Genomic DNA, 11,166 nt, shown 5'->3' on the forward strand with positions numbered 1-11,166 from the left:
GTGTGTGTGTGTGTGTGTGTGTGTGTGTGTGTGTGCTTGTGTAGTGTGTTTTCTGTGTGTGTCATGAATGCGTGTTTGTAGTTGTTGTGTAGCGATGAGGGAAGTAGCTGAGGACCAAAAAAACAACACATCAATAATAAGAATTTATGATCAATATAACAGTGTGTACGTATAGTGATAGTAGAAGTTATGTGAAATCAACTTCCACCGTGTTACAGGCAGCATGGTGGATTTATGGGAAATGTGTGTTGACATGCAAGTAGTTAGAATATGCGTATCGTATGGCCCAATAGTGTAACAGGTATGTGTCTGTGTGTGTGATTCCAGGCCAGGAGGGGATTTATTGGGGCCTGGATAGCTATAAGAATGCATGATGACAGAGTTATGTAACTGCAATGTGGACAATGATCCATGAGTCAGAGATGCGACTTGAATGAAAGAGTCCATCAGCACCTGCAAGGCCATGCTCTATACAGATCTCTCTCTCTCCTCTCTCTCTCTCTCTTCTCATCTCCTCACTCTCTCCTCTTTCTCTCTCCTCTCTCCTCTGTTTTCTCAACCTCTCTGTGTTTATCTCTCCTATCTTGTCTCTCTCTCTGTCTGTTTCTCTCTCATTTCTCTTTCTCTGTACTCCTTCTCTCTCTGCTCTCTCTCTTCTCGTCCTTCTTTGCTGTGTCTCGTCCTCTCTCTCTCTCTGCTCTTGCCAGACATGTTAAGTGGTGCTTCCTCCCAAACTGGACCAACAATGACAGATCTAAATGTCTGTGCTATTGGTGTGTAGCTGTGAATTTATTCACACAAGCAGGCAGACAGCCCTACCCTCATCACACGCTTTCAAACAGTAGTATCGGCAGTGTGGTAATGTTGTTTTCAGTAAGCATTTCTCAAAGACACAACTTGTGCTAGTGTAATGGTGTTGTGTTTTTGATGGATTTATTCTTCTTCTGGTGAGAACCGATTTCCTCTGGTTTTCAAACTATGCTACTATAAACGCCCCCTCCCCTTTCAAAAGGTGTTAGGGTGACATATTCTGATATATTCTGATATATAAAATCTATAAATTGTTGTGTATTGTGATAACATTCTGATTGAGTGTGATCTCTTGTGCATGTGATCATCACACAGTATCAACTTCAAACAGCTCCCTCAAACAGTTCACAGAGCGTCATTCATCATATCACTGAGTAAYGATACCCCTGGATGCCTCCACTGAATGAAGTGGCCTCTATTGCCCTTGGAAGAGCCCCAGTGGAGCCCTAAATGGAGGCACTTGTGCCCTGGTGATCTGCCCACCCCTGCATGGCCCCAGGCAGGGAACATGGAGGCTCAGGGACAGGGGTGGTGAGGGGTACTGACTGACCCTGACATTGGCCATGCCATGGGGGGAGTCATCCTGGAGGTCACCCTGGGTCACCTTGTGGAGTCTGCTTCTCTCTGCTGTTACAGTGCCTTCCTCTGTCCAGTCCACTGATGATGCAGTGTGTCTGACAGCTAGGGAGACAGAGGGTAGGGAGGTGGTGGTGATGGAGGAGGGAGGGAGGGATAGCCCAGCAGATGTTACACGCAGACTTGACAGCCGCTTTTGTGACTCTGGAATGCGTTCAAAAGCGCGATGAGTTATGATCCCCGGCAGGATTGGGCGCTGGGCTGGCTGAATCCCTCCGATGAGCAGGGAGAGGAAGAGACGGATGGTATGTGATTTGGCACAGGGCAGGCAGAGGTGGCTGGTGGGTGAGGAGGCAGTGGCTGGTTGGTGAGGAGGGAGGGGATGAGGGGGGGAAATCTCTAATCTTGTTGATGAGCGGTGCTGCCCGGGGTGAGCCAGCCATGGTGGGACATGCCACCTTTTAGTGTGGTGCCCTACTCGGATCGCTAAGCTAGTCTGTCTGTCACTGCCAGCCACAGTTCACCTCAATACACTGGGCTTTGATCCCTCTGGCCTGGGTATTAGGCCCCATGACCTAGCTTTTGTTGTACTGGGRTGGATGTACAGTATTAACAGATGTTGAGACGGATCACAGAACACCACCATTATCAGACTATGGAGGGGCCAGGGATGATGATAGCAGATAGCTACACAGCATTACACAAACAAGGCTAATCAGTCATATGCTTTTAACTAATGAAATCTTGCTGATTTAGTATTTAGTATTTAGAGGCAGTGGGTACTCTTCCTGGTGTTCAAACAGGAAACAACACAACAAATAAAATACATAGTTTAAAGTTTTCAACTTTACTACTATAAACTCCCCTTTCAAAAAGTGTTGGGGTGACATATTCTGATATACACTGAGCGTACAAAAGATAAAGAACACCTTCCTGATATTGAGTTGCACCCCTCCCCCTTTGCCCTCAGAACAGCCTCCATTCTTTGGGGCATGGACTCTTCAAGGTGTCAAAAAGCGTTCCACAAGGATGCTGGCCCATGTTGACTCCAATGCTTCCCACAGTTGTGTAAAGTTTGCTGTTAGTCCTTTGGTGGTCCATTCTAAATACACACGGGAAACTGTTGAGCGTGAAAAACCCAGCAGTGTGGCAGTTCTTCACACAAACCGGTGTGACTGGCACCTACTACCATACCCGGTTCAAAGGCACTTCAATCTTTTGTCTTGCCCAGTCATCCTCTGAATGGCACACATATACAATCCATGTCTCAATTGTCTCAATAATTAAAAATGATTCTTAACCTGTCTCCTCCCCTTCATCTAAACTTATTGAAGTGGATGTAACAAGTTGCATCAATAAGGAATAATAGCTTTCACCTGGATTCACCTGGTCAGTCTGTCTGGAAGAGCAGGTGTTCTTAATGTTTTGTATACTCAGTGTATATAATATTATTATATTATATACAGTACTAGTCAAATGTTGACACACCTACTCATTGAAGGGTTTTTCTTTATTTTTACTATTTTCTACATTGTAGAATAATAGTGAAGACATCGAAACTATGAAATAACACATATGGAATCATGTAGTAAGCAAAAATGTATTTTAGATTCTTCAAAGTAKCATTTTCTCAACCAGCTTCACCTGGAATTATTTTCCAACAGTCTTGAAGGAGTTCCCACATATGCTGAGCACTTGTTGGCTGCTTTTCCTTCACTCTGCAGTCCAACTCATCTCAAACCGTCTCAATTGGGTTGAGGTCGGGTGATTGTGGAGGCCAGGTCATTTGATGCAGCACTCCATCACTCTCCTTATTGGTCAAATAGCCCTTACACAGCCTTGAGGTGGTTGGTTCAGTTGTCCTGTTGAAAAACAAATGATATCCCACATAACTGCAAACCAGAAGGGATGGCATAGTCGCTCAGAATGTCTGTAGTAGCCATGCTGGTTAAGTGTGCCTTGAACCTAAAAAATCACAGACAGTGTCACCAGCAAAGCACCGCCACACCACGACACCTCCTCCTGTCCATGCATCCATTCACCTACTCTTCGTCTCACAAAGACATGACGGTTGGAACCAAAAATCTCACATTTGACTCATCAGACCAAAGGACACATTTCCACCGGTCTAATGTCAATTGCTCGTGTTTCTTGGCCCAAGCAAGTCTCTTCTTCTTATTGGTGTCCTTTAGTAGTGGTTTTCTTGCAGCAATTCAACCATGAAGGCCTGATTCACGCAGTCTCCTCTGAACAGTTGATGTTGAGATGTGTCTGTTACTTGAACTCTGTGAAGCATTTATTTTGGGCTGCAATGTCTGAGGTTGGTAAGTCTAATGAACTTGTACTTTGCAGCAGAGGTAACTTTGAGGTACAGGTGAACCTGTAGCCATATTACTCAACAGCATTTGACATGAGATCCTCTCTAGGCTTTATAGGAAAATTACTCTGAATATCAATAGCAAATACTCTCTTGCCGTCCTGTCTCTTCCGTATAACCATATATGCTACCACTGTATCATCAAAGGAATTATCTAAGTGAGTTTCAGATATAGCTAGTTTATGAATGCTTTCTGTTGTTAGCAAGTTGATTCATTAACCTTGTTTCTTAGGATACATATGTTAATGTGGGACATTTTTTGCGCTTTTCTGGGAATCTGATTGTTTGTATTGCTTTCCTGGGATTCTTATCAGAGGAAGACATGACAGTGATATTTATACTAGAACTGATAGCACAGGGTTCACTGTTCAGTGAGCTTCTTGCTATGGCAAAACACCTCAGTCATAAAAGTAGAACTCAGGTTCATAGGCACATGATTACTGCTGACAATAGCTGTCGGATTGACAGAAGCATTTAGAGTAACATAAATTTGGTTACTTACATTGTGACTGCCAACACACCTGGGAAAATGTACATTTGCAGCAGCACTACGATATCTCAGCAACACAATCGTAGGGATTATCTGAGCAGGGCTTGAGTTACTGAAAAGTAATTGTCTCAACACGGCCTTGAAATGCGAGGAAAGGCCCAGGCACCAAGATGACTTGGATGGACTCTATCTATCGTAGAGCATCTTCTGTTTCCAAAAGTTGTCTATAAAAGTTATGCCACAAAAGCTTTTGTACTGTTTGCCAGTAGCCTGCTGAATATTTTGCTGCCGCAGCCCAGCGATGGCACTGGGCCTGAAATAATCGCACACTTTTAGGAGTCTTTCAGAGTTGAAACGAGTTCTTTAAATCCAGTTTCGCAGTTCCAAAATAGCCCTCCTAATGTCATTTGACCCCCCCCCCATAGATTGTCTAAAACACAAAATCTGATTTTATCAAAACGAACACGTCTGTGCTATGCAACATGAAAACAATTGAACAATCTTCCTGTGGTTTGGTAAAAAGATGACACCTATTTTGGAATGTACTTTTTTACTGCTCTAATTACTTTGGTAACCAGTTTATAACAGCAATAGGCACCTCCGCGTTGCGTCACGCATAACAGCCCTTAGTGGTAAATTGGCCATATACCTAACTCTGGCCTTATTGCTTAAATATAACTTGACTCATGAGCTTAGTTCAACTGTCTACCCCATCAGAACCCAAAATAGCTTGTTTTTCAATGTTTATTAAAACTATATAGCCTCAAAACATGGCCAAAACTCATTTAGATATTATGGATGATCCTTAGCTTTGTTATGAATTTCGCCAGCCCCACCCTCAGCTTTTAACCAAAACCAGGGGAGTGCATATATGCCTCAAATGCTATTGCCCTTGGAACCTAAAAAAAAATGTAATTCAACAAAGAAAATGATCTGAATAAAATTACGGCTGCTAGTTTTTTTTTTTTTTTACTTATGGGGCTTTTAGGTTTCATTCAGAACCCAAATCCAATGCAAAACATAATGAAGTGACAGAGCTGAATGTTCTGATTGAGGTTTCTGGGCTTTCAATGTTAAACTACGGGCTATAGCACCACCACCTGGTTCACGTCCTCAACTGTCCTCTCTTCAGAGTTCAGACACTACTGATGGGTTACAACACCATTAGATATCAGAATACAACTGACCCGTGACCAGAAACACTTATTCATCGGAGGGTCAAAGTTAGTACTACGCCCGTTAAATAACTCGACGGAAAAAGTTAAAACATAAGAATCAACAGAATTTATTTTTTTAATGTAAAAAAGGTCAGAAAATTAATTAACAAATTCCAAAACATGACTTTCGACAGCTGAGGCCCCCCCCAAAAAAATACTATGTTGCGCATCAGGATCTGAAGCTTTACATCCTGACATGTGCTTTGTGTTATTAAAAATAAAAAAAGGACAGAGATATTGCATATTTAAAATAAAATAAAACAAGCAAATACTACATAGAAAAGATAAAAGGTCTATTTACATAGTCATACAAGGTTAAAATTCTGGCACAGTAAAACTCCAAACAAAAAAAGGATACAGAAAAGTTTTTTTTCATTGGGATATGACAGAAGTCCAGGTACCAAGTTGGAGTCAGGACAGATGAGACCATTAACTGTGTTCCTGTTTATCACCAGGTCCTTCTGAGAGATGGGGTCCACCTGAGCTTTAGAATGTCACTAAACTGGTCCAAATTAACTCTGTGTAGCCTGAATACGAATTAGCTCTTTAAACCCACCTCTAAGGCTTCCTTGATGACGACAGAGCTATAGTAAGAGACCTGAAACTACATTACCCAGAGAGCTGAAAACTACATCGCCCAGAGTCATCTGCACCCTAGCACAATACATTAAAAATAAAAACTTACAAATCGGCTGTTTGATTGTGGAATTAAAAGTGACTTGATGACAATGCGATCGGACAAACTTTAAAAGGTATCAAATCCCAAGTCCTAAACAAAGTACTTAGGAAACAGTCAGCAATCCCTACAATACAGCGCGGTAGGGTACATATAGTGTAGGTGAACAGATAGGAGGGATACCGACTTACTAAGGTTCCTTTCTGCCCGGGTCACTGTTAAACATTACTCGTTGGCACGTGTCTACATATAAACCAGTGGAGGCTGGTGGGAGGAGCTACATGAGGATTGTAACGGCTAGAATGGAACCGAGCCAAACGTTGGTGTTTCCATATGTTTGATGTGGTTGATACCCGAGTGGCACAGCGGTCTAAGGCACTGCATCTCAGTGCCAGAGGCGTAACTACAGACCTTGGTTCAATTCCAGGCTGTATTACAACCGGCTATGATTGGGAGTCCCATAGGGCAGCGCACAATTGGCCCAGCATTGTCCGGGTTAGGGGTTGGCCGTCATTGTAAATAAGAATTTGTTTTTAACTGACTTGCCTAGTTAAATAAATSTTAAATAAAAAAATATATACATCGTCCCATTGATTCCAGTCTAGCCAGAACAATGAGCCTGTCCTCCTATAGCTCCTCCCATATAAACCTTACTATGAGCCAACCAGACAGCACCTGGAGCTTTTCGCTTGACAACTAAAGTCTTGGGAGAACATGGCATAGGAGACAATCACAACCAGATGGACTTGAAATGGGCCACTACAACTTCTCACCAGAGTTAATCATCACCTTGTCTGAACGCAATAGCCCCTCCCCACATCTGTCATGTTACAAAACCACATTCCATTTTATAATTCTAAACCGCTTTCCTTTTTGTATGGAACATGTACAAAACAAATTAAACACTTAGATTCTACAGTAATATCTATGGTATACAAAAAAAAAAAAAACGATTTCCTGTTCCTGTTGTTCTAGCCTAGTTGTGATCCCATGCTCTGTTACAGGAGACGCTAGTCGTCATCTCCATCGCTGTCATCTCCCTCGTCCTCTGCATCCCTCTTCCGTTTCTCTCCCTGGACTCCTACTCCATCCTCTTCCTCCTCCTCTTCAACATAGTCATCATCATCTTCCTCATCCTAGGGCCAGAGAACATTGTAATCAACATGACTAGGAGTTCTCTTTTCCTGTAGGAATTTTAGACCCAACATACCAACGACTAGAAAGCAGCAGGTTGCCGTGGTAATCCCCTAACGTAGCAGGTGTAGAAAGATAGCTGAGCCGAGTCCCTACTTCTATTTTAAGGGGAAACGGAACATAGGTTGAAAATACTCCATCCCYGAAAATCTGAAACATCCGCTTTCTGTCAACACCACTCTGGGTGGTAATCACTAGCTTTCTGTCAATGTGTAGAATCAGGAAATAAATGTAAATTGACATCTGGCGTGTATCCTCTAGGAGACTTGGACTATACACTGTCTCGTGTGTATCCTCTAAGAGAGACAGACTGTTAGCTGCACATGGGTTTGATGAATGATTACCTGAATGCCATCCTTCATCAGGTAGGACAGTCCCACCTCTTCGCCCTCGGAACCCTCATCATCTTCGTCATCGTCCCCATCTCTGGTGGGGCCGGCTGTGTGCTCGTCATCTGTGGGGAGGACAACATTGGGTTAATTCTTTGTAATGGTCTAGGACGAAGGCACATGTCTTAAGTTTATCCTCCCAGCCTTTCCTCAGTCCGTCCCCTCCCAGCCCTGTGTTGCTCACCATCATCAGCATCCGAGTCTAGCCCCTCATTGTCATCTGTGGGGAGGACAACATTGGGTTAATTCTTTGTAATGCTCTAGGACAAGGGCACACGTCTCAAATCTTTCCTCCCACCCTCAGCACRTTCCCTCCCAGCCCCGTCGTTGCTCACCATCGTCAGCCTCTGAGTCTGGCACCTCGTTGTCTTCGTGGTCATAGCCGTCCAGGAAGTTGACCTGAGGCAGCAGCTCAAAGACACTCTCCCTGTAGTCCTCCAGAGTAGTGATCTCACAGCTGTACAGGTCCAAACTCTTCAGGTTCTTCAGGTTTTTCTGCAATCACAATGTGGTGCTGTTAAGATTCTGTAATAATGATTGTGATTGGAATCCATTAAGTGGAAAGTACTTACGTTTGTTGGGTCTACCAGGTGTGTTTATGGGGTTCCCTTACCAGAGGCTTCACAGTGCTGAGCTCCTTGATCTTGTTGCCGCTCAGGTTGAGATACGTCAGGTTGGGACACTTCTCAGACAGCTGGTCCAGACCTCCAACGATCATGTTATCACTGATCTCCAGCTGAAGAGGACAGATATTGATTCATTTGAAAAAATACTACGTTCACAAGTATTATATAGTACATAGACAAAAAAATGCTTAATATCTTAATGTCCACTTGACTACTATAGTATGTGGCTAGATAGATGAATAGATTTTTACTGGATTACATTTTTTATGTGGGTGAACCATCTTAACCTCTCCATGACCAGTGGCAAAATAGGATCTTGGACCGAAGATGATGCTCACCTTAGCAGTTTTGGCAGGGAGGGCAGCTTAGCCAGGGAGGTGAGCCCCACGTTGACCATGCTGAGGAACTCCAGCTCTTTGTAGTCATCTGACAGCCCTTCCACCTCTCCATCACTGGACCTACAGTTGTCCACCACCAGCTCAGCCACCTGTGGAACAATTTGAATTACTGGTAAATGATACAGAATCATTGAGTTTGTTTTTATGAACTTGTTGCTATGTTGTGCAAGAAATATAGAATATGAATAAATGACGTGTAGCATACTAGTATTCGTTTTGAACTACGCTAGAGAATGTCAACATCCTTCCTGCCGGCAACTCCCCCTCATCATACTAAAGTTACTAAAGTTACTCATGATCAGAGTGCGCGCGGCCACTATCACCAGCCAGAGAAGGTTTAATTGTTACTGTCGCGGGAACTATAGCTAACTAACGTTACAAAGTAACACTAGCTACTAGCGGACGTAGTTAGCTAGCCATAAAGTAACGTATCTTGGTGAGGTTTAAATTGATCATGTACTATTCATACCCCTTACAAAGTCAACGGCCCAGCGTATAGCAATTGGCCAACACTTTCATMGAGYTTCAACTTCGTATCAACCGATGCAACATTTGATGCACGAACGCAAGGCTACAAAGTAATTAYCCGCACAACGATGGGCGGCATTCTGCACAACTTTACCTTGCAAAACGCCACGCGGGCGCATAGGTTGCATGAAATGCATTCCAAAGATGGGTAGTTACAATATGTACCTATGTGATTGATAGCCTTGTAWTTGCGGAGAACGCAAATTCAGTTAACTCGCTGTTTAAAAGACCAAATAAACACTACTTTCACACAAGCCACTTCTATTCAGTATGCGCAAAYAACTCCATTGTGTTCTTCAAAACAACTCGTGGAGCTGGTCGGCTCTACGCTAGYAAATCCAAGGAGAATTTATTATAGGGCATTGCTGGCTAACTAGCTAGGCTACTAAAGTCCATGTAGGCTACCAATAGTKTTTGATAATTCTTAACATGGCCATTATTTGGGTTGGGAAAKCTTGAACTCCATTAACTAACTAACGTTACCGGTTAGGAGTCTAGYTAGCCAGCATTGGCGCTAGCTACATGTAGCTAGCTAGCTGATGTCCTTGGTAGCGCTAACTCAGTCAGAGTAAGTCGCGCCACCATCAAGATTCTGATCCCATTTTAGTTCKAATCGATTTCTATCGCATCCTCTTTGTGGCAACCACCCATATGTGATTTATTATCCGATATTTTGTTGGCACACCAGTTGTATACTATAAGTTAGCAAGCTAAAGAGTATCGAGCATCGTCATTTCGCATCCACCATGGTTGAGTCGTCATCCTTCACAAAATGCATTGGGAAATAAATAAATAAAGACGTAATACTATACCTCGGCTGGGGTCTTGTTCCTCAACTCCAAACTGATCCTCTTCTCCATCTCCATTTTGAAGACAAACGAAAGCACAAAATCAAAGGAAAAATGAAATAAAAAACCGACCACTCAAGCGCTCAGTAACTCCAACCTTCTTCTGTCTATGGCTGATAGGCGATAACCAAACCACCATGTTACCTCGCACCCAACCCCCTTTCTAAGACACGCCTCTTCTACATGAATATTACGTTTTCTGTTTTTAATCATGCTATTTGGCCAGCTATTGCGCCATTCAACAGGACCGCCCTAATTTACATAATATGGCTGTTGGGTAGTTGTAATTGGTCAGGATTGCGTGTCATTTAATACAGGTCAACCAATGAGATGATAAATACCTCACTTTTAAACTTAGGATACGCCCCCTCTTTGTTCTATTGGCGCCATTATCAAGTATCGACAGTTGATATAATGCTGTGTTCCTAAACCAAGTGGGGAAAGTGGTAATTTCTAGTTGAGTAGTATCAAATCAAATTGTATTTGTCACATGCGCCGAATACAACTGTGTAGTAGACCTACAGTGAAATGCTTACTTACAAGCCCTAACCAACAATGCAGTTAAAAATAATAATAATTACAGAAAAATATACAGAAAAAAAAATAATAGAATAAAAGTACAAATAATTAAAGAGCAGCAGCAAAATAATAATAGCGAGGACTATATACAGGCGTACCGGTACAGAGTCAATGTGTGGGGCACCGGTTAGTCAAGGAATTAGAGGTACTATGTACTGTAGGTAGAGTTATTAAAGTGACTATGCATAGATAATAACAGAGATGAGCAGCAATGTAAAAGGGGGGGGGGGGGGGTAAGCAAATAGTCTGGGTACCATTTGATTAGATGTTCAGGAGTCTTATGGCTTGGGGTAGAAGCTTTTAGAAGCCTCTTGGACCAAGACTACAGAGAGAACAGTCTATGACTAGGGTGGCTGAGTCTTTGACAATTTTTAGGGCCTTCCTCTGACACCGCTGGTATAGAGGTCCTGGATGGCAGGAAGCTTGGCCCCAGTGATGTACTGGGCTGTACGCACTAC

At 42.9% G+C, this 11,166-nt stretch overlaps 1 pseudogene; it reads right to left on the reverse strand.

Annotated features, from left to right (window-relative positions):
- Positions 1-7,083: 7,083 nt before the first annotated feature.
- Positions 7,084-10,300, reverse strand: LOC112078210 (acidic leucine-rich nuclear phosphoprotein 32 family member E-like; annotated as a pseudogene).
- Positions 10,301-11,166: the final 866 nt, after the last annotated feature.

Source organism: Salvelinus sp. IW2-2015, unplaced genomic scaffold (genome assembly GCF_002910315.2).
Source record: "Salvelinus sp. IW2-2015 unplaced genomic scaffold, ASM291031v2 Un_scaffold5391, whole genome shotgun sequence".
Taxonomy (NCBI): Eukaryota; Metazoa; Chordata; class Actinopteri; order Salmoniformes; family Salmonidae; genus Salvelinus; species Salvelinus sp. IW2-2015.